General features: G+C 42.7%; 1 protein-coding gene and 1 long non-coding RNA gene across 2 annotated transcripts in view; both read right to left on the reverse strand.

Annotated features, from left to right (window-relative positions):
• Positions 1-24,458, reverse strand: part of LOC136792845 (uncharacterized) — a 29,783-nt gene extending 5,325 nt beyond the window's left edge. Inside the window, exon 1 of the long non-coding RNA XR_010837335.1 lies at positions 24,325-24,458. This is a non-coding gene — a long non-coding RNA (uncharacterized lncRNA). The remainder of the gene's footprint in view (positions 1-24,324) is intronic.
• FGF14 (fibroblast growth factor 14) overlaps positions 1-24,479 on the reverse strand; it is a 718,038-nt gene that overhangs the window by 640,622 nt on the left and 52,937 nt on the right. The gene's annotated exons all lie outside the window — the stretch shown is intronic.

Raw genomic sequence — 24,479 nt, forward strand, 5'->3', positions numbered from 1 at the left:
TTTACTTCATAATGATAAAAAGTCGAACTTATCAGAAACATAAAACAAATTTTACATTTGTATACACATATTAATGTGGCTCCAAAATATATTAAAACATGCACATATATAAGGAAAAGTAGAGAAACACACAATCATAATGGAAGATATTAATACTTTCAATAAAACAAGCAAAATATCAATATGCATATAGAAGATTTAAACAGCATAATTAACATTAACGAATGGATACAGATATATAAATATGTAATCCTGCACCCAACATTGAAGAATATATCTTCTTTTCAAGCAAGTCTGAAACATTTATAAAATTTGCATGTATGATCAGGCATAAAGGAGGTCTTCACAAATTTCAAAGATATGAAATAGTACAGTTTTAGAGATACGAAGGATAGAGTGCAGTTACACTAATCAAGGTGTAATTTTAATCTAGAAATAAATTGCAAAATAATAAGTATAATCCCCATATATTAGAATTAAGTAATATACATTTTTTTTTTTTTTTTTTTTTTTTTTTTTTTGCGGTACGCGGGCCTCTCACTGCCGTGGCCTCTCCCATTGCGGAGCACAGGCTCCGGACGCGCAGGCCCAGCGGCCATGGCTCACGGGCCCAGCCGCTCCGCGGCATGTGGGATCTTCCCGGACCGGGGCACGAACCCGCGTCCCCTGCATTGGCAGGCGGACTCCCAACCACTGCGACACCAGGGAAGACCAGTAATATACATTTAAGTGACCCATGGTGAAAGAAGAAATCACAGTGGAAATTGATTAAATTTGTTAAAATATTTAACAAATGAAAAATACTATTAAAATACTACATTAAAATATATGGGATACAGCTAAAGAAGAAATTCAAGGGAAATTTACAGTCTAAAATGTTTATATTGGAAAAGAAAGAAGGCTGAATTTTAATGAGCTGAGTTAATCACAAAAATTTAGTAAAAGAATAGCAAATTGCTGAAATAATGGGAAGAAAAACAAAGAAATGAAATCAACAAAATGAATATTAAAATAAAGAAGATCAACAAAGCCTTGAAAAACTTACAAAACTACTAAACTCTGCATCCCCCCCAAAAAAAAAATAAATGGAGAAAGCGTGCACATGCGCGAACGTGCGCGCGCGCGCGCGCACACACACACACACACACACACACACACACACAGTTAGGAATGAAGAAAGCGGTTATCACTACAGATATTGCACATACTAAAAGGACAGAAAGGAAATTATGAGCAGCCTTGTGTAAATTTTTAATGCTACTTACTTGATTGACATAGCTTTGTGAATTATTATGAGGTGCACACTATCGTATCCGCTTCACAGATCACGAAAAGCAAGCATACCAGTCCCACAGTAGCCCTCAGTCACAGTTATCTCCCTCCAAAAGCAATGACTCTCCTGGCTTTTAAGACACTCACTTCCTTGCAGGAGATTCCAGGAAAGGAGCCTGAGGAAAAGCTGTCAATGAGGGAGAAGGAAATCATGGAGTGAAGTGTAACAAGCCAAGACAAAAAAGAAGTGAGTATTCCTGTGGGAATGGTGCAGTTGAAAGAGAGGGAAGTACAGCTGGAGGGTGGAGAGTTCATCACAGAGTATGAGAAGGGCTAAAAGAGATGGGATGCGGAACCCAAATGAAGGGTTGGAAGCTTTGAATTTTTAGAAAATGATCTCTCCCTCCCTCTGGAGGGAAGAAGTGTGGGTAGGTTTCTGGACTTGGAAGTGAAAAGATGAAGAAATTCCTAGCTGATGATTCCAATGTTTAAGTGAAAGAAGACTCAAAGTTAAGAGTACGGATGAAAGTATAGGCAGGGGAAATAAGCAGTTTGTGGAGAAAGGAAAAGGAACAAAATAGTTAAAGAGTGAGAAACTTACAAGTCAAAGCCTGTTGAGCTGTTAGGCGGGGCTGAGTGCCACCTTGGAGTTTTTTTTAATTTATTTAAAGGGAAACCAGTCTGCCTGGCTGCATTTCTCCTCTCCTCCTGCAACGTTCATCTGTGTGTAAGGACAGAACTCATGGTTGGATGGTTGAGTCGTCACAGACCCGGGTTTGACCACGCAAAAATGACAAAAGGAAAGAGAAGAAGGTTAAGGAGATTGCAAGAGAGTAGTAATAATGATAAGCCATGGGCTCTGCGTTGCACAAGGAAGAAAGTGAAAACAGGTGTGTGTGGGGGGCTCGGGGAGTGTTAGTGAGAAAGCACCGGGCTAGGTTAACTGGAGAGAATTCATTGATAAGAATTTTTGCAGTAAGATGAATTGAGCCCGTGAGCTGTCAGGAAAGGTGGTGGTTGCAGCATTGGGATAAATTGAAGATTTCCAAGGTGGTACACTTTCTCCAAATGACACGTCTCAGGTAGGACTGTGAGAGTGCGAGTCTGAGGGGGAGGGGAGGAAAGGATGATGGGGGAAATATTGGTTAAGGGACCGAGAGGCCAGCATGTCAGATGGGACATGCACCAGGACGTCGAAGTCTCTGGGAAGGATGGTGTGATTCACGGAAAGGGGGGAGGCTGTAGCCAGAAAGCTTTCTGGAATGAAGGATGGAGCCCGGAGCCAGTGGACGAAGCAGTGAGGGAGAGAAGAGAGTGACTGCACTGGCTGTCATCTGCATACACGGAGACTCATCGGGAAAACCTCAACGGGTTCCCTTTCCCTCTGGCTTCTGGTTCGGCCATCGGAGAGCCTCTCAGGAGTTTGGAGGCAGGGAGGGCTGAGTACTTTTTCCCCAGGTTGCATCAGGCTGACTGTGTCTCTTGGCTGAAGGTCACTAATAAGTCAAGGCAGCCAATCCTACATGAGTGTCTTGTCCTGGGTCTTGATAACAATTCCCTCCTGTCTTTCTTGAGGCCACCAACGTTCCTAGCTCCAGGTTTCTGCACTATTCCATGTGGTTTCTCTATATCCTATTTGCATCTTTGTAAATGCTCCCTTTTTAAAACCCTCTTTGAATTTTCCTACTTTGATGTGCCATCTGTTTCCTTGCTGGGTCTCTGAGTGCTAGCACGATAGAATCCAATGGCGTGCCATGAAGTTTAAAAAGAAAGAAAGAAAGGAAAGAAGGAAGGAAGGAAGGAAAAGAAAGAGAAAGCTTAACGTTCCAGAAGTGGTGATGAGAATTAAGGAGGATGCCTACCCCACCAAGTGTCTTGGAAGCTTGTGGTGCATGAGAGAGAAAAACAATGCCTCCAACTGGGAACAATGCCCTCAGAAACCTTCCAGGCATCCGTTAGGGCCACAAGTGGAAGGAATGCCCCCCCCCAAAAAAAAAGACTTGAGGATGCAGGGGAAGATGGGACAAAATGAAGGAAGGCGTCACACTTCTTAGATCCTGTGGGTCTGTGACCATAGACGTATTCAGCTGCGAATGTGCATGATTCTTCAAGACAAGGGAAGAATGACCCAGAAGGCAGTTCAGAGATCATCAGGGCTGTCTCTTCAGCTTCAAAGAAGGGGGGGCCTCATCTCAGTTTCAACAGGCAAGATGGCAGTCCCCTGGAGCCTCAGGGACGTGACCTCTGCCCAGCAGAGCATCAGAGTCAGGACCTCCCCCTCAGTGGGTTTCAAAGGCAGAGCATTGAACCAAAGAGGATTATTCTTGAGGCTTAAGAGCGAATATTTACTTGCTCAGGACTCATCACCCCTTCCTTCTTCCCTGTTTCTCCCTTTTGGAGCGGGAACATCTATCCCAGGCCTATGCCACCAGGAAGCACATGACTTGCCTGTCTCACAGGTTCACAGCTGGAGATGAATTTTGCCTCAAGTCTCACCCACTTCTGAGTTAGATAATATTTAGACTTCGGACTTAAGATTTTAGAGTTGATGCTAGAAGGAGTTAAGACTTCAGCGCTATTGGGAAGGGATCAATGTATTTCACATGAGAGGTGAACATGAATTTGGGGGGCCAGAAGCAGGACGTTATGGGCCGAATGTTTGCGTCCTTCCCAAATTCAGGTTGAAGTCCTAATGCCCAGTGAGATGGTGTTTGGAGGTGGAGCCTTTGGGAGTTAATTAAGTTTAGATGAGGTTATGAGCGCGGGGGTCCACGAGGTGGGATTCGTGTTTTTATAAGAGAAAACACTGGAGCTCATTCTTTCTTCCTTGTGAGGACACAGTGATAAGTCCACAAACCAGGAAGAGAGCCCTCACCAGGAACAGAATCTGCCAGCACCTTGGTCTCGGTTCAGCCAGAACTGTGAGATATGAATGTCTGTTGTTTAAGCCCCCCAGTACTTTGTACAGCAGCCTGAGCTGACTAAGCCAGAGGGGATGTGGCCAATCACAGAGCAGGAACTTCAGGAAGCAGGGACAGGAAAGGAGGGAGGGTTGCAGATTGGGAGACATTAGGGGCACACAGAGAATATAAGGGTGATTTGAGGTGGTAGCAAATGCCTGCAGACGTTTGGAATTCTGGGGCAAATAGGGAATCAGGCACAATAGGATTCAGGGCAGATGGGCTGGGGGTTCTAGCATTGTATGATGGCCCCCAAACATTTCAAGTGTTGATACTGCAATTGGTTACTCAGGTCATAGCAGTTTTTTATTTTAGCAGGCAGCGGGGCAAAGCCACTCCTGTAGGCTATGGTTAGTGGTCCAGCTACAGATAAGGGGCGGTACTCTCAGAGTACAAAGGTTAGGGAGCAAGTCATGGAAAGCTTTTTTAAGATGCAAGAGACTGGGATGTGTTTAACAGCTCATGGGCAAGAGATCGAGACAAAGCAAGAGGTTGAAGACACCGAAAGAGAGAGAGGGTAATCAAGGACAAGAACAGTGGGTGATGGACTGGTCTCTTTCATTCTGATGGGAGGGAGGTATTTTGCTAAGATGCCAGAAGGATCTGTCGAGAAAGACACGTAATGTTTTATGCATATTAATTACTCACTATGAATTAGTAATGACACACTGACATAGCAAGCTCTGGGCTGAACAAGTCTGTATCCTTCACGTTCCCATGTTGACCTGCCCTGGGATATCTGCCTTTTTTTTTTTTTTTTTTTCTTTTTGGCCACTATGAGTGTCACCAGTGGCTCTCACCTGTGAGCAAAGCCGTGCAAGGCTGCACGTCTTCCATGTATCCGAACACTGAAGGTAAAAACAGGAGTCTCTTCTCTGCCCCCTTTTGGTCCAGCAGAAACATTCTCCATGCTGTGATGATATTAAATATCGTAAAGCTCCTATGATAGGAGGAGCCATTAACTGCTTGGAGTCCAACCATTTTGCTGTGATGCTTCTGGTAGAATCCCGTGACACATGCCCAGGCTTTAGTGTAGTGAGGTAACTAGTTACACTAGCCCCCGTGGAAGCGGTCGCCATATGGCACATGAAGAACAGAGACAAGAAGGTCAAAATCCAAAGATCAGAAGGGTGAATGAAAGGAAATGGGAGACGTAGTGGTGTTTGTGCAAATGATCTGAAAATCGGAAACCAAGCCCGAAGTAAATCCAGACAGATCCCATCTCCAAGTCTCAGCTCCAAAGGAGGCAGAGTTCAAGCCAAAGGGAATATGAACCGAGCAAGTCTGTAATGTACAGGGCAAGGACAATGAACTCATCCAGGGGTTGTGTTACGAAATAAGAGTGAGACGTAAATGGGGAAGGGACCAGAAAAGTTTTCTCAGCCAGTCTGCGGCAGGCATTAGATCCATGAGGGGTAAAGAGAAAAGCCCCAGGTGCCCAGAAAAAAGGGAAAAGAAATATTCATACTAGTTTGGGAAGGAAGAGTGGAGTGGGACGGGCCACCAGCTGAGAGCGTAGGAAATTGCCCAGCACCCTGTCTCGGGCATAGACCAGAGACTATTTCCAAACAATTTCTGGGACAAATGCTATTAATAAGTCTACCAGAGGCTCAAGGGAAACTTACTGAATAGAGGCTCAGGGACAGGGCTGCTATTCCATAGGAATGGTCACATTCCCATACAATAATGACCTGAGTACAATAAATGCATATATAGTAAAACTCTGATGTAACTTGATTAGTGTACTTGAGCAGGTGTATATTTCTTCTGAAGAAAATATCTCCCAGTCAGGAGACAGAAAGTGAAGCTGATCTGAGGGAGGAAAAGGTTTCTTCCACACTTGAAACTCAGAGGTGCTGAGGTTGAAAAGATAAGACTCTGGTTCCCCCGAGATGGTGAAACTGATCAGGCAGGAGGAGGCTTGAACCTGGATGGGTGGTTGTGGGCATGTGGGTAATTCTATGGCTACTACTCTGCACTAGGATGCAACCTCACATCACCTTAATGTCTCCAAATTCAATTTAATCTGGCTTGGCACCCAAATGCCAGATTGACCTGAAGTCGGTCCGTTCTCAAACTCTCGGGGGTTCTCTCCCTCTCTGTTGGATAGTCAAAGAAGCTGACTATCCTGTGTCCCCAAGGGTTCCCCACAAATGTCCAGACCTAAGAAAGGAAGCGGACATTTCCTTCTCACCTTGGTCTTCCAACTGGCCCTCCCCACATCAACAAAACAGAGCAGAGTCACCAGCTGCAGGCTCAGACCCATCAGATCCTTTGAAAGCTGTGCTTCAGGTGCCCTGACCCGGTCGGCCCAGCGGCAGGACCTGGGCTTGGTTTTCCACTTTGCACACCAGCATTTCCCAGAGCCTGGGGCCACAGCAGAGCTGTGCCAGAACACATGTGTCACCTGCCCATAATAAAGCCCACACCCACTTTCCCCTTTCCAGGCTGCGTTGCTTTGCCACCCCTGAAATATCAACTCCTTCCCTCTAAAAGAAAAAAAGTGATTACTCAAAAGAAGGCCCTGGACTTTTGAGATACAAAGGAAATCTTCTTCCCCTCTCTGAGAGAAAGACTTGGACCTTAAAAACAGGAAGGCTTGGGCTTCCCTGGTGGCGCAGTGGTTGAGAGTCCGCCTGCCGATGCAGGCGACGCGGATTCGTGCCCCGGTCCGGGAGGATCCCACGTGCCGCGGAGCAGCTGGGCCCGTGAGCTGTGGCCGCTGAGCCTGCGCGTCCGGAGCCTGTGCTCCGCAACGGGAGAGGCCACAACAGTGAGAGGCCCGCGTAACGCAAAAAAAAAAAAAAAAAAAAACAGGAAGGCTTTTATGCCCGATCTGAGAGCAGGGGGTAGAGGCAATAATCTCCATCCTTCCTCCTTCTAGTTGAGTAAACCGGCTCCCCACACACCCAACAGCAAGAAAGAATTTTTGGCGAGGGGGGTGGGGGTCTGAAGGAAGAAAAGAAACGGGTAGAGCTATCTTTATCAGATCACCCCTGCTGTGTCTAAACTCAAAAAGCTGTGCTACCAATGAGTGAAGCTGAACCGAGATCACCGCTATGGAAGGTCCAAGAGTCTGTGGGCTCCATCTGCACACCTGAGACAGGTAGCTCAAGCACCTGTGTGTCATGTAGGAACATGTAATCAATGATGGTGACTCCGCCCATGGAAGGAAGTGTCTGAGTGGAGGAGCAGCTGCAGAAAGCGGCCAGGGATCGAATCGGATTTCCAGGTCGTTTCGGGAGGGGGTACCGAGGTTGGGAGGCCCAGGCCCAGTTCTGGGGACAAAGGAGACAGCACCGGGGCAGCGGGCCGGCCTGTGTTTCAACAGTGACACCGTGTGGCAGCAGTGGCTGCAGGGACGGCGGAGGTCCATTAGACTTCTGGTTTTCTGTCTGACAATATTGACTGGCGACTACCTGAGACTATTGACGCTTCCACTGAGAAAAGCCCACTGGGCGCGGGGGCACGCGTGCTGCGGGTCGGGGAGCTGATGGGAGACGACGGCCAGGGCCAAGGAAGGAAAACCTTCCCTTCCTTTCTTTCCAGATCTCTTATTGTTAGGTTATCCCCATGTTTTCTTTTTTTTAAAAAAAAGTGAAACTCAGGAGTTTGGGAGTTTCTTGTACAGGTAATAGTCCTGGGCAAAGCTTTAAAGAGTTCTCCTCGTATCCCAGGTAGAGATATGGTTCTGCAACTTATAGTCTGACCCAGGAGCAGTTGTATGACCATTGACTGGAAAGTCATTCCCTTCGCCTACAAAGAGGGATGAATTAATGCCTTAGCTGTAGAAGAGACCAGACTGCCCGTGGGTGTGAAGGGTTAGGCTCCATATATCCTTAAGATATTGTATTCAGTGTTGAAGTCGTGTGTTTGTTGCATCTGTAAGACCATTGCTACTTCTTGGTGAATTCTCATGCCATTTCCCTGTGCTACAAGGAAGACAGAGGACCTCAGAACGTCTGTATGAGAGTCTGGCACCAGTCTGTGTGACGCCACCTCCTCTCCCTCCCCGCCCCTGGAGCCCACACATTCTCTGAAGATAAGCCGGGCGTATCTTCCCAGGCAAAACTCACAAAATAAAATCATTCTAAAGAACTTGCTTGAACTGGGAGCACAAAGGCCTGTAGTCTGATGGTCGGTGCCTGTCCTTGAAGCTCTCCTCTTCCTTACACTTGAGAGCCCATGGTCCATGGTGGGCTCTTGGCTCATCCGAAGAGCAGGGACCAAGATGTGCAAAGGGCAGACCAGCAACACCCGACCCAACACCCGACACGCACTCACACACACACACACACACACACACTCAAACACGTGAGGGTTTGACAGACTATTCCACACACAGTGGGTGCTTCACAAATTTGGTGGAGAGATGGGCACGGCACTCACCAACAGCGGTGAGAAAGGTTAATTTGGGGTCAGGAAGAAGGAGTTGAGAAAAAAGCAACTATTTTAAGTGACAATTCAAACGCAAGCTGCCTTGGCTTCAGAATCCACAAGCCCACCAATCCTCTGTACTGAGTCAAGTGTCATTTTATAAGACTAAGGGAGGGCTTCCCTGGTGGCGCAGTGGTTAAGAATCCGCCTGCCGATGCAGGGGACATGGGTTCATGCCCTGGTCCGGGAAGATCCCACATGCCGCGGAGCAGCTAAGCTCGTGCGCCATGGCCGCTGAGCTCTGCGTTCTAGAGCCCGCGAGACACAACTACTGAGCCTGCGCTCCGGAGCCCGAGAGCCACAATTACTGAAGCCTGCGCGCCTACAGCCCGTGCTCCACAACAAGTGAAGCCACCGCAATGAGAAGCCCGCGCACTGCAACGAAGACCCAACTCAGCCAAAAATAAATAAATAAATTTTTAAAAGAATAAGGGGAAAAAAGTAAGAAATTTAGTTATAAGCCACTCACCTATGACTAGCCCAAACAACAAAGATTGTCACATCCTCCAGGCAACCCCAAGGGGTTCATACATAGAGATTTCGGGCCCAGTCTCAGAGTAAAACAAGTACCTGTTTCCCTGGCAAGGTTCTCTGCTTACAGTTCATTCGGGAACCTCAAAGGAGAGAGTAGCTCACCTAGGACAGAAGTGTGTTCCTTTTTCCTCCACTCAAATGCCATCTTGAACTCAGCCCATTAGTTCTCTGAAAAGACCCCAAGGCAGAGGCTGTGAAAGGGTGTATGTATGGAGACGGCAGGATGTGGAACAAAAGCACAAAGGACTTGGACTTCTTTCTAAATTCCAAGATTAAGATTCTTTGCTGTGGTCGAGGAGTCGCAAAAGACAGGACTGAAAGTGCATAAGTCCAGGCACCAATGTATTGAAATCCGGTCTTCAAACCTAACAGACGGCCACAGCCAAGAGCCCTCGGGTGTGTGTTCGAAGCGCACATTGTGAGGAATTTGGCAAATAAAATGTTGCCTGAGCCCTGACACTTTATATATGGCAGCCTGTGTTTTCAGAGTCACTTGCTCAAAAGCCAGTAAGGTTAACAGAAGTGATGAAACACTGTGTAAACCTCAGAATTTCACGGTGGAAAGGGGAGGGTAAGCAAACTCCTTTGGCTAGACTCAAAGAAAAGAGGTCCTGGAGTTGTAGAAATCAAAGCATTTCAGGGCCAGAAGAAACCCTATGTTTCTAATTCTATTCTCTCACTTCCAGGAAAGACTGTTTTGTTGTTTATATCTGTCTGTTTGTTTCTTTTAATTTACACTTGGAATTTTCCAGAGAAGACTCTTCTAGTTTCTTTGTAAATGTATCATAGCTCCTCTCAAACTCCACCAGTTACCTGGGGGCTCTGAGGTTTTTATCTTTGTTTGTATACCTCGTTGCATACATTTCTACATTAAAAGAGATTTTTCTTTTTGCCCGAAGTATAAACTCAGCTACTGAAGTACACTCAGGAGATCACTGTAAATGTAAATCAGAACTGTTGATGATATAAACAATAATCCAAGGCTTTTAAAAGGCTTAGTTGAAACAGCACATATGGTTGATATGAACTTCTTCACCATGAACTAAACCCAGATCCATAGTTCTAAAAAGGTGGAACAATAAGCTAATACAACATGTTCAGTATCTGCATTCCTTATGCAATTTCCATGTCTGTGGTGGTCACCTGGCTCTTAGAGATTTTAACCACTTCATGCATCCAGAGGTATGTGCGGGTTATATTCTCATAATCACTTTTGCTGGGGTTCCCTTCTTATCTGAACTTGCCCCTTATGGCTGTTTTCTTATCCTTGTGCTGACACACATAGGAAACAGAGCCCCTTTTCTTTTAAATGCTTTCCCCCAAACAATCCATGCAGTGCTTTGTGGGTGGAGTAGACTTTGCTGAAGACAAGAGGGCAAAAGAAGGGTTTACCGTGTGAGAGTGCGATCAACTTAACGTGGGAAATTAAACATCCCTGTTGTGAAAGTGGCTTCCCGTTCCGGGGATTACTCACCAGCTACGTTCCCTGCAGGCCCAGCCTCTAGCCAGGCGGCAGCCCCCTCTCACCACTTCCATTCCCACGTTTTGCCCTCTGTCTCTCTCCGCTCCTGAGCTCCCTAACTTTTGGACTATCTGCTCCTCTTACCTGGAAATTCAAATGAAGACACTCATCATGCACTATGAAACTCTGGGTCTACTTTTGCTTATCCTAAATGTTGTTAATATTTCTGCTCAAAGGAAGGGCTTTCTAACCTGGGTCTCATCCAATAGCAATACCAAGGAATTGGCCAAAGTTTTGAAATTTTAGCCTTTTATTTCTATCTCTTTTTCTCCGTCTTTACAAAAGGCGAAGAGCAGTAGAGAAACACATTTTCCCCCGAAATGCCTTATTCCTCCTTGTACTTCTCTCCAACAGCTGTTATAAAAACAGTCAATTTTGGGCTTCCCTGGTGGCGCAGTGGTTGAGAATCCTCCTGCCGATGCGGGGGACACGGGTTCGTGCCCTGGTCCGGGAGGATCCCACATGCCGCGGAGCGGCTGGGCCCGTGAGCCGTGGCCGCTGAGCCTGCGCGTCCGGAGCCTGTGCTCCGCAACGGGAGAGGCCACAGCAGTGAGAGGCCCGCATACCGCAAAAAAAAAAAACAAAAAACCAAAAAAAAAAACAAAAAAAAAAAACAGTCAATTTTAGTTTAGAATAACATTTTTCCTTCATTACACGGAAACTAAAACTGAAACAAAACAAGACAGAGTGAGGGAGCTGCAGGTAAGTTTGCCCAGTTTCGGCCATTTTCAAGTACATCTCATATGGTTGTAAACCAACCCTCATTTTCCTCAAGCTGTCGTCACACTCTGTGCTGTTCAGCTGCTCAGGGTGGTAGACACCAGCCACGTGGGGCTATTTAAGTTTAAGGTTTCGTTAATTAGAATTAAACAAAATTTAAAATGTTATACCAGCCACCTTGCAAGGGTTCAATAGCCATGTGCAGCTGGTGTCTATTCTATTAGGGCAGAATCATAAAACATTTCCATCAGTACAGAAATTTCTATTGTATGGTGCTATTCCAGGTGGAAAAAACATGTCGTACTCTCTTTTGGTAACGTGTTCCACAATTTCACATCACATATCCTACCTGTGGTTAATCGGGTGGAAAAGGTATTGAATATACTGCAGTTGAGGAGATTCAGGTTTTAACATCATGAGCTACATAAGGAACAAAATACTATCTCTGAATTTTGGAATGCCCACCAGCAAAATCTGATTTCTTCTCACTGCTTCTGGAACTTTCAAAGGAGTGCCAACTGATGACTTTGTTAGCTGACATAAATATGCTGATTAAAGTTGGGGGAGGTACAAGTAAACTCCATCACAGTGATCAAGGACATTCAACATGAAGAGGTCAGGCATTTACTGCTTAACTCACCTCTTTATCTGAGGCCAGGTGAAATATGGCAATCTCAGTCCACTCTTACTCCAGTTGGCAAAATGTAGATGAAGAAGCAGCACATCAGTGCTAGATTTTTATCCTCTGATCAAAGTAATTCTAATGAGATAATTAAAATAAAAATATTAATGTCTCCAAAGAAATCTTAGGAGTTTTTCTATAATTTATTCATAGACTTTAATGCAGGGACCTTCCTAGCTATGAAAAAAAATCACACATTAAAAGAAAAATGTAAGTAATTAAAATAGATTTACAATAATGCCTACATGTATATGCATTGCACTTTTTCACATAGTATCTCCTTTAAATTCTTGACAATTTCCCGGAGTAGGTATCATAATCCCATTTTATACATGAAGGCACTGGAAGATTGAGATCATTCTTAAAGACCACATACCCAGTAGGTGCAGAGCCATGTCCCCCAAAGCTTCTTCACTCTACTGTGCTGTTCTAGAATGTAAGACAGCTGGGAATTCAGGGAACTCATGGAATGTCAACTCTTTGCTACTCATTGAAGCTCAAGACCAACTGATGGCAACCAACCAGGAGAGCAGTCATCCACCTCCAACCTGCTGCTAAGGAGAAACAGAGGGTCCCATGAACCCCAGCATTGTCAGTGATCACACATTTGACACTGGCATCCATGAATGATCACAAGCACCACATGGTTCATTTCCAAGTTCCCTGTCAATAGAAACACACCCTTCACTCATTCAACAAATATGCCTTGATCTCTCTTTCCCAGTGCAGGACCTCTGCTAGGCACTGCACTAGGCATATGCTAGCGTGTGGTCCTTGTATCACAGACTTAGTTGAATAGGGGCCACTAAGACTTGGTGTTCTCACTATGTGATGCTTTAAGAAGATGCTTAATTTAAAAAAGTCAATGAAAGGGCTTCCCTGGTGGCACAGTGGTTGAGAGTCCGCCTGCCGATGCAGGGGACACGGGTTCGTGCCTCGGTCTGGGAGGATCCCACGTGCCGCGGAGCGGCTGGGCCCGTGAGCCATGGCCGCTGGGCCTGCGCATCTGGCGCCTGTGCTCCGCAACAAGAGAGGCCACAGCAGTGAGAGGCCCGCGTAACACACACACACACACACACACACACACACACACAAGTCAATGAAAGTTCAATATTGGCTGAGGTCTGTTGAATTTTAGGTGCTTAAAAATATACCCAACTAGTCACCTCACACCCATTAGGATGGCTACTATCAAAAACACAAAACGATAAATGTTATCAAGAATGGGGAGAGATTGGAATCCTTGTACACTGTAGTTGGAAATGTAAAATGGTACAGACACTATGGAAGACAATATGGCAGTTCCTCAAAACAGTAATAGAACTATCATAGGATCCAGCAATCTCATCTCTGGGTATATACCCCCAAAATGTTAGAGCTAATAGACAAATTCAGTAAAGTGTCAGGATACAAAATCAACATACAAAAATCAGTTGCATTGCTATACACTAACAATGAGGTGTCTGAAAAAGAAATAAAGAAAAAAAAGCTAATTTATCATAGTATCAGAAATAATAAAATACTTAGAAATAAATGTAACCAAGGAGGTGAATGGATTAGAGAGGGATGGGAGTGATAGGGAATACTGTTAGGAAGTCAGTGAAATGAGGAAGAAATGAGGAAGGCTCAACCACAATACAAGGGCAGGGGGGAAAGAGAAGGAAAGATGGATTTAGAGATAATTGGAAAGTAGAATCAGCAGTGTTAAGTGACAAAATGATTTGAAAAAGAAAAGGAAATAGAAACTGTAAGTGAATTCTTTTCCAGTGCTCTTTTGTTATTTCGTAAATTGGACCTTATTAATATTCATCCTTTCTTCTTTATGTATATTAGAATTTAAGGATATACATTTCCTATTAAATGTGGTGTTAACTGCATCACACAAGTTTTTACGTGCAGTATAGCTATTATCAATTCTAAGTGATTTCAAATTTTCATTAAAATGTCTTTCTTGGAATGTGTTATTTAACACTGCACATTTATATTTTCTACTACATAGTGCTTTTTGGTTATTTTTATTACTTATTTTTTACTGCATTGCATTGGAGTAAGAGGACATATTTTGTATAATAATTCATCTTTAGTTATATTGATACTTTGTGGTGTTTCCTTTTTATAAATGTACTATGGGTGTTTGAAGAAAATGTGCATTCTCTAGCTGTTGAGCATGAAGTTCTACATATGTCCATCAAATTGACTGTTCATTGACTGCGTTATTTAAACATTCTATATACCTCCTCATTTTTTTCTTCATCTATGAATCACTATGAGAAGTATTTACATTATTCCACTAAAATGATTGTTTTGTGAATTTCTTGGTCCTGCTAATTTTCACCCTATATGTTTTGAAGCTTCATTATGGATATAGTTTGGGATGGCTATACCTTCTTGGTGAATTGAAAATCTTATCATTATATTGGGCACCTCTTTATTCCTTAAAGTCTGTTTCATTGGAAATTCTAATCTGTTTTTGTCTAACTAGTGTTTACCTGATACATCTTTTTTCTATGTTTTTATTTTCAAACCTTCAGAAATACAACTTCTGAAGATAACACACAGATGAATTTATTTTTAAATTTTGTGAGACATTCCTTGTCTCTTCAACAGATTTTAAATAAGGTTGTTGAATGTTTCCACCAAAATAAATTGCTGTGAAATTTGAATGCTGAGAGAGAATTGTCTGGGTTCCCTAAGCTCTTGTCATTCTTTGCTCTAGACCCACATGGTCCCATGTGGTAGCCACTAGCCCCGTGGAACTTTTGAGCACTTGAAACGTGACTAGTTCAAATTAAGATGTACTATAAGTGTACAATACACTCTAGATTTCAAACACTTAGTACCAAAAAAAATAGAATATAAAATATCTTGTTAATATTCCTGTGCTGATTACAAATTAAAACAACATTTTTCATATATTTGGTAAAATTAAATATATTATTAAAATTAAATTCATCTGTTTCTTTCTACTTTTTTAGTATGGCTATTAGAAAGATTAAAATTACCGGTGTGTTCTACATTGGTAGCTCACATTACTTTTCTATTGGACAGCACTGTTCTACATGTTCCTGACACCCGGCTGCATTCTTGCCCTTGGGGTCTAGATGATACCTTTGTTATTACTGCAACAGATCCCTCCTTTTTTCTTTACTATAGTTCAAGTTGATTTTTGGTACTTGCTATCAAAAGACTCGTAACTAATATACTCACCAAAAAGACTTTTTTAGCATATTATTTATTAGGGACTGAATTGTGTCCTCCCAGAATTCACAAGCCAGGAAGACTTCTCACTAGGAAAGGAATCAGCCTACACCTTGATCTTGGACCTCCCAGCCTCTAGAACAAGGAGAAATATTTTTTTTCTGTTGTTTAAGCCACCTAGTCTATAGGATTTTTTTTAGCAGTCCGAACAAAGACATTATTTCATCATGTAAAGATGCCACATTCTTACTATACTGATCCTTAGATGTAAGTTTTCAAGAAACAACTGTATCTTACAAATAAAAGTAAACCGAATTAAAATATATAAATAACATTTTTGCCAGAACATGGAGGACAACATTTTTGAAGTGGATCCATTAGCATATGATTACTACCTTAATTTTCTCTCCTCCTAAGTGTTCCACAGAGAAGAGGTTGAGAAATATAGTTTGTGACCCTGGGAACTTCATAAATTCTAGCCCAATTTCACTTTCCTGGAGATTCACAACAGGCATTATCGCATTACAGATTTTGAATTGTCCTGACATAAAGAAATCAGATTACCTTGGTTGAATTCCCAAAGGTTCTGAAACTCATTTGACCATTTCTGTGGTCAGATGTGACCATTATTTTCTCGTAATAACAACCAAAACCTCAAATAAATTTGGGAAATGCTGCCTTAGCATTTAAATATATTTTTCAAACTTCAATGATAAAGTCACAAAGAAAGATTTTTTAAAGACTTTCTTCATTTTCTTTTCAATAAGTTATGTCAGATTTTTTTTTTTTTTTTTTTGCCATACGCGGGCCTCTCACTGTCGTGGCCTCTCCCATTGCGGAGCACAGGCTCCGGACGCGCAGGCTCAGCGGCCCTGGCTCACGGGCCCAGCCGCTCCGCGGCACGTGGGATCCTCCGGGACCGGGGCACGAACCCGTGTCCCCTGCATCGGCAGGCGGACTCTCAACCACTGCGCCACCAGGGAAGCCCCAATGTCAGATTTTTGAACAACGAATAATTCAGAGGCTGACATGTGCTCTCATTATTTTGTTTGCCCAAATTGTCAGTAAGTCACTTAATCATATCAATCGTTGTTCAAAAGGTTTGTAGCTGAACTAGTGAAAAAATTTAAGCATTATCCTTCATGTAAGAAAATAGGGGTAATAACTCACCATTAAGACAGGTAAAAGTTGGTTTTCACCAGTAGTGATGGATATAAGCAAATGCATCTACCCTCTCTTTCCTCTTATGATAAGTGACAGAGTTTTCTGTTAACAGCTGACACTCTGGGGAAGGGGAAAATCCACAGAAGGATATAAATAAAACCATCACTTTCTGAACTTGAGACTTTATCAATGCAGTTTAATAATGGAAGGTTTTTAAAGATATCCCTATCTCTCATTGTTAAGGGTGGGGCTCCAGTTTGCCTATTTATTTCTTAATTTCTAATGTATCAATGTACAACATATCTGCAGAACATTTCAAAAATCATAATTATAATTAAGACCTAAATCCACATTTATATGTTCAACTGTTAACGTTTCTCTTTAGTTTTTCTTCCATTACCTTTTTAAAAAATATTTGTTGCTGTTTACAGAACATTTGGATGCCTGCATGTTTGATGAATGTTCCTAATTTAACACGAATTCCAGTATATATAAGGTTAAATTGAGATTTGTTTGTATTCACCTTTGTTCAGGAGGAAAATGTTCCACTTAGAAAGAAATTATTTTAGAATGCTATCAAATTTAATCTTTTTAAGTAAACATTACCATTTAAAATTTTTAATAGTCTTGTGATGTTAATGTAGTGAATGCTAAATTCTTTGGGATAGATTGGCATACTTAGGAAATAATAAAGGATGTACGCCAAATTACATCAAATGACCTTACTCAGGGTTTTATCAGCCATTCTCATACTGCTTTCCTTCTCTAACATGGCAATTAGGAGTGATAGTTACCATTTATAAAGAGCTTTACTCACTTTGTCTCCGTTAATCTACAAAACCACATTATGTGGTAGTTATAACCCTTTCCATTTGGTAAGAAAATTGACACAGTTGTCAACTTGTGGATGAGACATAGTAAGAATGGCAAAGTCAGGACTGAATGCAAGTCTATCTGCACTTTCTCACTTTTCTGCTATCATTTGTATTATTTCTGTCTGACCTTGTACTTTGTCAGAAAACAGCAGGTTTTCTATCATATAAGTGTATAACTGTGAGGCCCATATCCAGGGGATGAGGAAAGTCCAAAGTACCAAGACCAACATTTGGACCACTTCTCCCTTAGAGGCACCTGACAATTCTGAAGGCTGCAGATGAGTCTCAAAGGTGATCAGAGCCCTCAAAAGACTCAAAGGCCAAAGGATCACCAGCAATGAATAAATGCAGAAAACAATTCCAATAACAATAGTATCCAAAGGAATAAAATACCTAGTTATAAATGTAATCAAGAAGGTGAAAGACTTATACACTGAAAATGACAAAACGTTACCAAAAGAAATTAAATGGGGCTTCCCTGGTGGCACAGTGGTTGAGAGTCCGCCTGCTGATGCAGGGGACACAGGTTCATGCCCCGGTCCGGGAAGATCCCACATGCCGCGGAGCAGCTGGGCCCGTGAGCCATGGCCGCTGAGCCTGTGCGTCCGGAGCCTGTGCTCCGCAACGGGAGAGGCCCGCGTACCGCCAAAAAAAAAAAAGAAATTAAATGGTGGTGGCAGAGGGGGTGCTTACAAAGTGCTGGTAACGTTCTACTGTCTGACCTTGTTCATGGTTACATGGTAACTCACTGAAGTATATTTTATGATTTGTGTACTCTTCTCTAGGTATGTTCTACTTCAATTAAAAAGTAAAAAAAGAAAAAATTAAAACCACTATACCCAAACCCTAATCATGGCCCTACACATCGATTCCTGCCTTCCTCCTGACCTGTTGTTCACGTCCTATCATATTCCAGCATTTGCTGGTTAGCCTCTGATTTTACCTCCCATATTGAGATCTGCTCTCACCTCTGATTGCAGTCATTTTCACCAGCCCTTAGCCTTTCTCCCGGTCCACTTTCAGCAGCCCTTAGCCTTTCTCCCGGTCCACTTTCAGCAGCCACAACACGCCCACATCACTCAACGATGTGAGAGACCACAGCTGGCCCTCTCCCCGAGGTGGAAGCAGACACACAAGGCCAGTCTTCCACACCTTGTACATGTCTGTCTCACTAAGGAGATCACAACCTCCTCATCTAAAGAAACTGTTTTCCTCCTGTTTGCATTCAGCAGAACAGCTGGCACAGGCCTGGCATACAACAGACATTCAATAGATGAGGAATGATGTTGCCTTGACAATGTATTTGGTGAGATGTGTGCCAGTGTCAAAAGAACAGAAGGGGTGGCAGAGACCAAGCTGGGGGGTGGGGTGGGGGATACTTTTGTGCTTCTTGTTCTTAACAAGATGGATTTCATTACATATATCTGAAAGAGCTTAATGGTTTCTTTTGTTTCCCTTGATTTTGCCCTAAACTTGACTCTGCTAAGTTCTAACGAAGGTACTCTTCGCTATAATTATCTGATTACCAGAGAGACTAATAAGCCTTTTCAGCTTGGCTCATAAATCACAAATTTCTACAAGTAGGAGATTTTCAAATAAGAGGCAAAATCCCATATTGCTTAGTCACTCTATTGTCCCCTTGAATCAGTTTTAAAATCTAACAGCAGTTCATGTTCACAGGCATATAAAAGTATTGACTTTCTTCGAGATGAATATTATGTTCTCATGACCCAAAGTGATAAATATTGTATTAAATGAAAATAAGACAAGCCCAATATCTCAAATGCCTATAAATCTTCATGTTCTCCCAAATGAAAATACATTCCTATTGTATTACCGAAGAACAATTTGAAAGATTTAAACTACTAAAGAGACTAAGTAACATTATGTCCGGTAAAAGAACTTGGATCTTACTGAGCCTTTGAGAAGTTGACATTAAAGAAACGTTGAGTAGGCACCAGATTCACTTTATGAACCCAGAGGAGAGGCTCTCAGGGGATGCCCAGACTGGGAAGTTCTAGGGAGACTTCTAAGGACAGTAACCAAAGATTATGTACCTGAGAAAGCAGGTGTGTTTGGAACACAGAAAGCAGTGGTTGGTATTACTCAATTAATTCTATTGTGTGCATCCTTTTTCAACAGTCGAGACCAAATGACATCTTACTACCTACTACCAGAACCACTTAGAAAGTTAAGTCTAGCTAGGAACCCCTAGCCTAGTTCACCCCACAATTTCCTTCCCTACTCTTAACACCTTTGGTGTTACCAAAGAAAAATCTATAAGAATACGCATTGGGATCTTCTGAACCAATTATTTCTCATTTCAATTGGTACCAACAGAGGACCAATGGAGGAGGGCTTAGTCAATTACCTCTTCAATTTCCTACAGAGACCTTTTGAAATTTACAGCTAATTTTGCAGAACGATGGCTGATCACGATCTTAAACTCTTATGAAAAAGAGGTAAAATATAAAATACATCAGATACACCCATGCACATACGGTCACCTTATCTTTAATAAAGGAGGCAAAAATATACAATGGAGAAGAGACAGCCTCTTCAATAAGTGGTGCTGGGAAAACTGGATAGCTACATGTAAAAGAATGAAATTAGGGCTTCCCTAGTGGCGCAGTGGTTGAGAGTCCGCCTGCCGACGCAGGGGACACGGGTTCGTGCCCCGGTTCGGGAAGATCCCACATGCCGTGGAGCGGCTGGGCCCGTGAGCCATGGCCGCTGAGGCTGTGCGTCTGGAGCCTGTGCTCCGCAACGGGAGAGGCCACAACAGTGAGAGGCCCGCGTACCACAAAAAAAAAAAAAAAAAAAAAAAAAAAAAGAATGAAATTAGAACACTTCCTAACACCATACACAAGAATAAACTCAAAATGGATTAAAGACCTAAATGTAAGGCCAGACACTATAAAACTCTTAGAGAAAAACACAGGAAAAACACTCTTTGACATAAATCACAGCAGGATCCTTTTTGACCCACCTCCTAGAGGAATGGAAATAAAAACAAAAATAAACAAATGGGACCTAATGAAACTTAAAAGCTTTTGCACAGCAAAGGAAACCATAAACAAGATGAAAAGACAACCCTCAGAATGGGAGAAAATATTTGCAAATGAAGCAACTGACAAAGGATTAACTCCAAAATATACAAGCAGCTCATGCAGCTCAATATCACAAAAACAAAAACCCAATCCAAAAATGGGCAGAAGATCTAAACAGACATTTCTCCAAAGAGGATATACAGATTGTCAACAAACACATGAAAGGATGCTCAACATCACTAATCGTTAGAGAAATGAAAATCAAAACTACAAATGAGGGGGCTTCCCTGATGGCGCAGTGGTTGAGAGTCCGCCTGCCGATGCAGGGGACGCGGGTTCGTGCCCCGGTCCGGGAGGATCCCACGTGCCGCGGAGCAGATGGGCCTGTGAGCCATCGCCGCTAAGCCTGCGCGTCCGGAGCCTGTGCTCCGCAACGGGAGAGGCCACAACAGTGAGAGGCCTGCGTACTGCAAAAAAAAAAAAACAAAAAAAAAAACCAAACAACTACAATGAGGTATCACCTCACACTGGTCAGAATGGCCATCATCAAAAATCTACAAACAATAAATGCTGGAGAGGGTGTGGAGAAAAGGGAATCCTCTTGCACTGTTGGTGGGAATGTAAACTGATACAGCCACTACGGAGAACAGTATAGAAGTTCCTTAAAAAACTACAAATAGAACTACCATACGACCCAGCAATCCCACTACTGGGCATATACCCTGAGAAAACCATAATTCAAAAAGAGTCATGTACCACAATGTTCAGTGCAGCACTATTTACAGTAGCCAGGACATGGAAGCAACCTAAGTGTCCATCAACAGATGAATGGATTAAGAACATGTGGCACATATATACAATGGAATATTACTCAGTCATAAAAAGAAACGAAATTGAGTTATTTGTGGTGAGGTGGATGGACCTAGAGTCTGTCATACAGAGTGAAGTAAGTCAGAAAGAGAAAAACAAATACCGTATGCTAACACATATATATGGAATCTAAAAAAACAAAAAAAAGGTTCTGATGAACTTAGGGGCAGGACAGGAATAAAGACACAGACGTAGAGCATGGACTTGAGGACACGGGGAGGGGGCAGGGTAAGCTGTGACAAAATGAGAGAGTGGCATGGACACATATGCACTACCAAAGGAAAAACAGATAGCTAGTGGGAAGCAGCCGCATAGCACAGGGAGATCAGCTCGGTGCTTTGTGACCACCTAGAGGGGTGGCATATGGAGGGTGGGAGGGAGACGCAAGAGGGAGGGGATATGGGGATATACGTATATGTATAACTGATTCACTTTGTTATAAAGCAGAAACTAACACACCATTGTAAAGCAGTTATGCTCCAATAAAGATGTAAAATACAATACAGTACAATAAAATACATCAGAATGACACCAGAGAAGAACTGGCTCAGTCTCCTTAGTCTCAAGTCAGAACACACCCCCGGGAAGAACCCTGGCTTTTGGGTCACAAGCCCATCTTTGAGGACAGAAAGGCTGAATATTATGTGATCGGCTGTTCCCCACAGAACAACATTTTCAAGTGGGGAGAGGAATTGGTTCTTTCCACCCACCCCCAAAGCATGTTATTACCAGAAAAGACCAAAGGTACATTATGGAACAGGAACCATAAAACCCACAAATCTATGACTGACTTTATATAAACCATAGTGGTCAGAGGCCAGTAGCAGTTTTCCTGTATCAGCTGTAGCCCCTACTCCCTGTTCTCAAATCAAACCTTGGGTCCTTTGCCTTCTTCTCGTTCACTATGTTCTTCTTGCCCTGAGAACGACCTTACCATCTCTTTCCCCGCTACCCTCACCACACTACCACCACCTAACCTTCCTTGATTCTTGCTGGGCTTATCACTTTCTAATTTTTATAGTATTTCTCATATGCATCTTACGTCCTCTGCTATAATGGAACCTCTCTGAAGACAAGCACCAATTCTTATTTACCAAGGAATAAACTGCACATAGCAGAGACCCTAAGTAAGTGTGATGAATAAATAGTGAATGAGTAACTGAAATAATTACTATAAATGATACATTTTAAACAGTGACTAAGATGTCAATAAAAAACTCAGAAAGCCCCTAAATAATTAATAGTAAGTCTCCTGCCAAGTCAAGAGTTACATTTAAACTAACTTTAAGTTTGCAAAATTCCTTCCCTTCTTATGCAATATTAATGCTCCAATTGAATGATACTATTAATTTTTGATCAACTTTTAAAAAAGGAAAAGAAAGAAAAGACTGTAAGTAAAAGTAGTGCAAAATTAATTCAAAATAGTGACTTGCTTATATACTTAGAAACAAATACATCGCACCTTTCAAGGAAAATTTGGCAGCCATTCACCACATTATTGGTACACTACTAATTTCTGTAGCAAATAACACAATTTCTTATTAACGATACCATTAAATCTATATTGAATTAATTTTCGATTGTCAATCACACCCTCAAAACTGGCATCAGTGGGCACCCTTATTGCAAATGGAACAAGTTTGATTTTATTTTTCAAGAGCAAAGGTGCTTGTACATCTATTATACTTAAAGAAGATGGAAAATTAGAACAAGAAGAAGAGTAGCAGATACTTTTCCAAAATGACTTCCGTATGGGATTCCACATGACCTGAAACTCTCATTCTTCAACTCATTATTGGGACATATATCTATAGAGTCACTGTATATTTTTATTATTTTCTTGATTATAAAATACTGCATACAAATTGTAGAAAATTTTGAAAACATAACAAAGATAAGAGTCAGTTTACCTCTCATGACCAACTTTCCCTTTTGTTCTATCCTGAAATTTGCCCTCAGCCACAAAGAGCTCTTTTTGCCCAAACACTGTTCCATCCATTAAACAATCAAATGCATCTACGTTTTAAACATGAAGTTAAATAACTCTTTCCTGAAGGCTTGAGTGATGACAGGAGTAACTAATCCTCCTACTAGCGGTGGCCACATTAAAAACCAAGGCCCTATATATCTGAAGAAAAGTCTAATTCAAAAAGACACATACACCCCAATGTTCATTGCAGCACTGTTTACAATATAGCCAAGACATGGAAGCAACCTAAGTGTCCATCAACAGATGAATGGATAAAGAAGATGTGGTCTATATATACAATGGAATACTACTGAGCCATATAAAAGAATGTCATTTGCAGCAGCATGGATGGACCTAGAGATTATAATACTAAGTGAAGCAAGTCAGACATAGAAAGACAAATATCATATGACATCACTTATATGTGGAATCTTAAAAAAAAGGTACAAATGAACTGATCTACAAAACAGAAATAGAGTTACATATGTAGAAAACAAACTTACGGTTACCCAAGGAGGAAGGGGAGGGAGGGATAAATTAGGAGTTTGGGATGGGCAGATACCAACTACTATGTATAAAATAGATAAACAACAAGGTCTTACATAAATATCACTGAATCACACAACATTGTAAATCAACTACACTTCAATTAAAAAACAAACAGACAAACAAAAAATAGCCAGGGCCATAAACCCAGCCCAGTGTTTTTCTACCTTCCTACCGGCTCTCCCACCAGGTAGGAAGCAGCCCAACCCCACACCAGAGACATTTCTAGATTTAAATCCAGTTTACATTCATTCAGTTTCTATTAAACTTAATTTATATTAAAAGGTAAATCTTGGGCTTCCCTGGTGATGCAGTGGTTGAGAGTCCGCCTGCCGATGCGGGGGACACGGGTTCGTGCCCCGGTCCGGGAGGATCCCACGTGCCGCGGAGCGGCTGGGCCCGTGAGCCGTGGCCGCTGCGCCTGCGCGTCCGGAGCCTGTGCTCCGCAACCGGAGAGGCCGCAACAGTGAGAGGCCCGCGTATCGCAAAAAAAAAAAAAAAAAAAAAAAAAGGAGCGGGACTTACCTGGTGGCACAGTGGTTGAGACTCCGCCTGCCGATGTGGGCACCCCGGGTTCGTGCCCCGGTCCGGGAAGATCCCACGTGCCGCGGAGCCGCTGGGCCCGTGAGCCGTGGCCGCTGCGCCTGCGCGTCCGGAGCCTGTGCTCCGCAACGGGAGAG

This window comes from Kogia breviceps, chromosome 16, assembly GCF_026419965.1.
Source record: "Kogia breviceps isolate mKogBre1 chromosome 16, mKogBre1 haplotype 1, whole genome shotgun sequence".
Lineage (NCBI taxonomy): Eukaryota > Metazoa > Chordata > Mammalia > Artiodactyla > Physeteridae > Kogia > Kogia breviceps.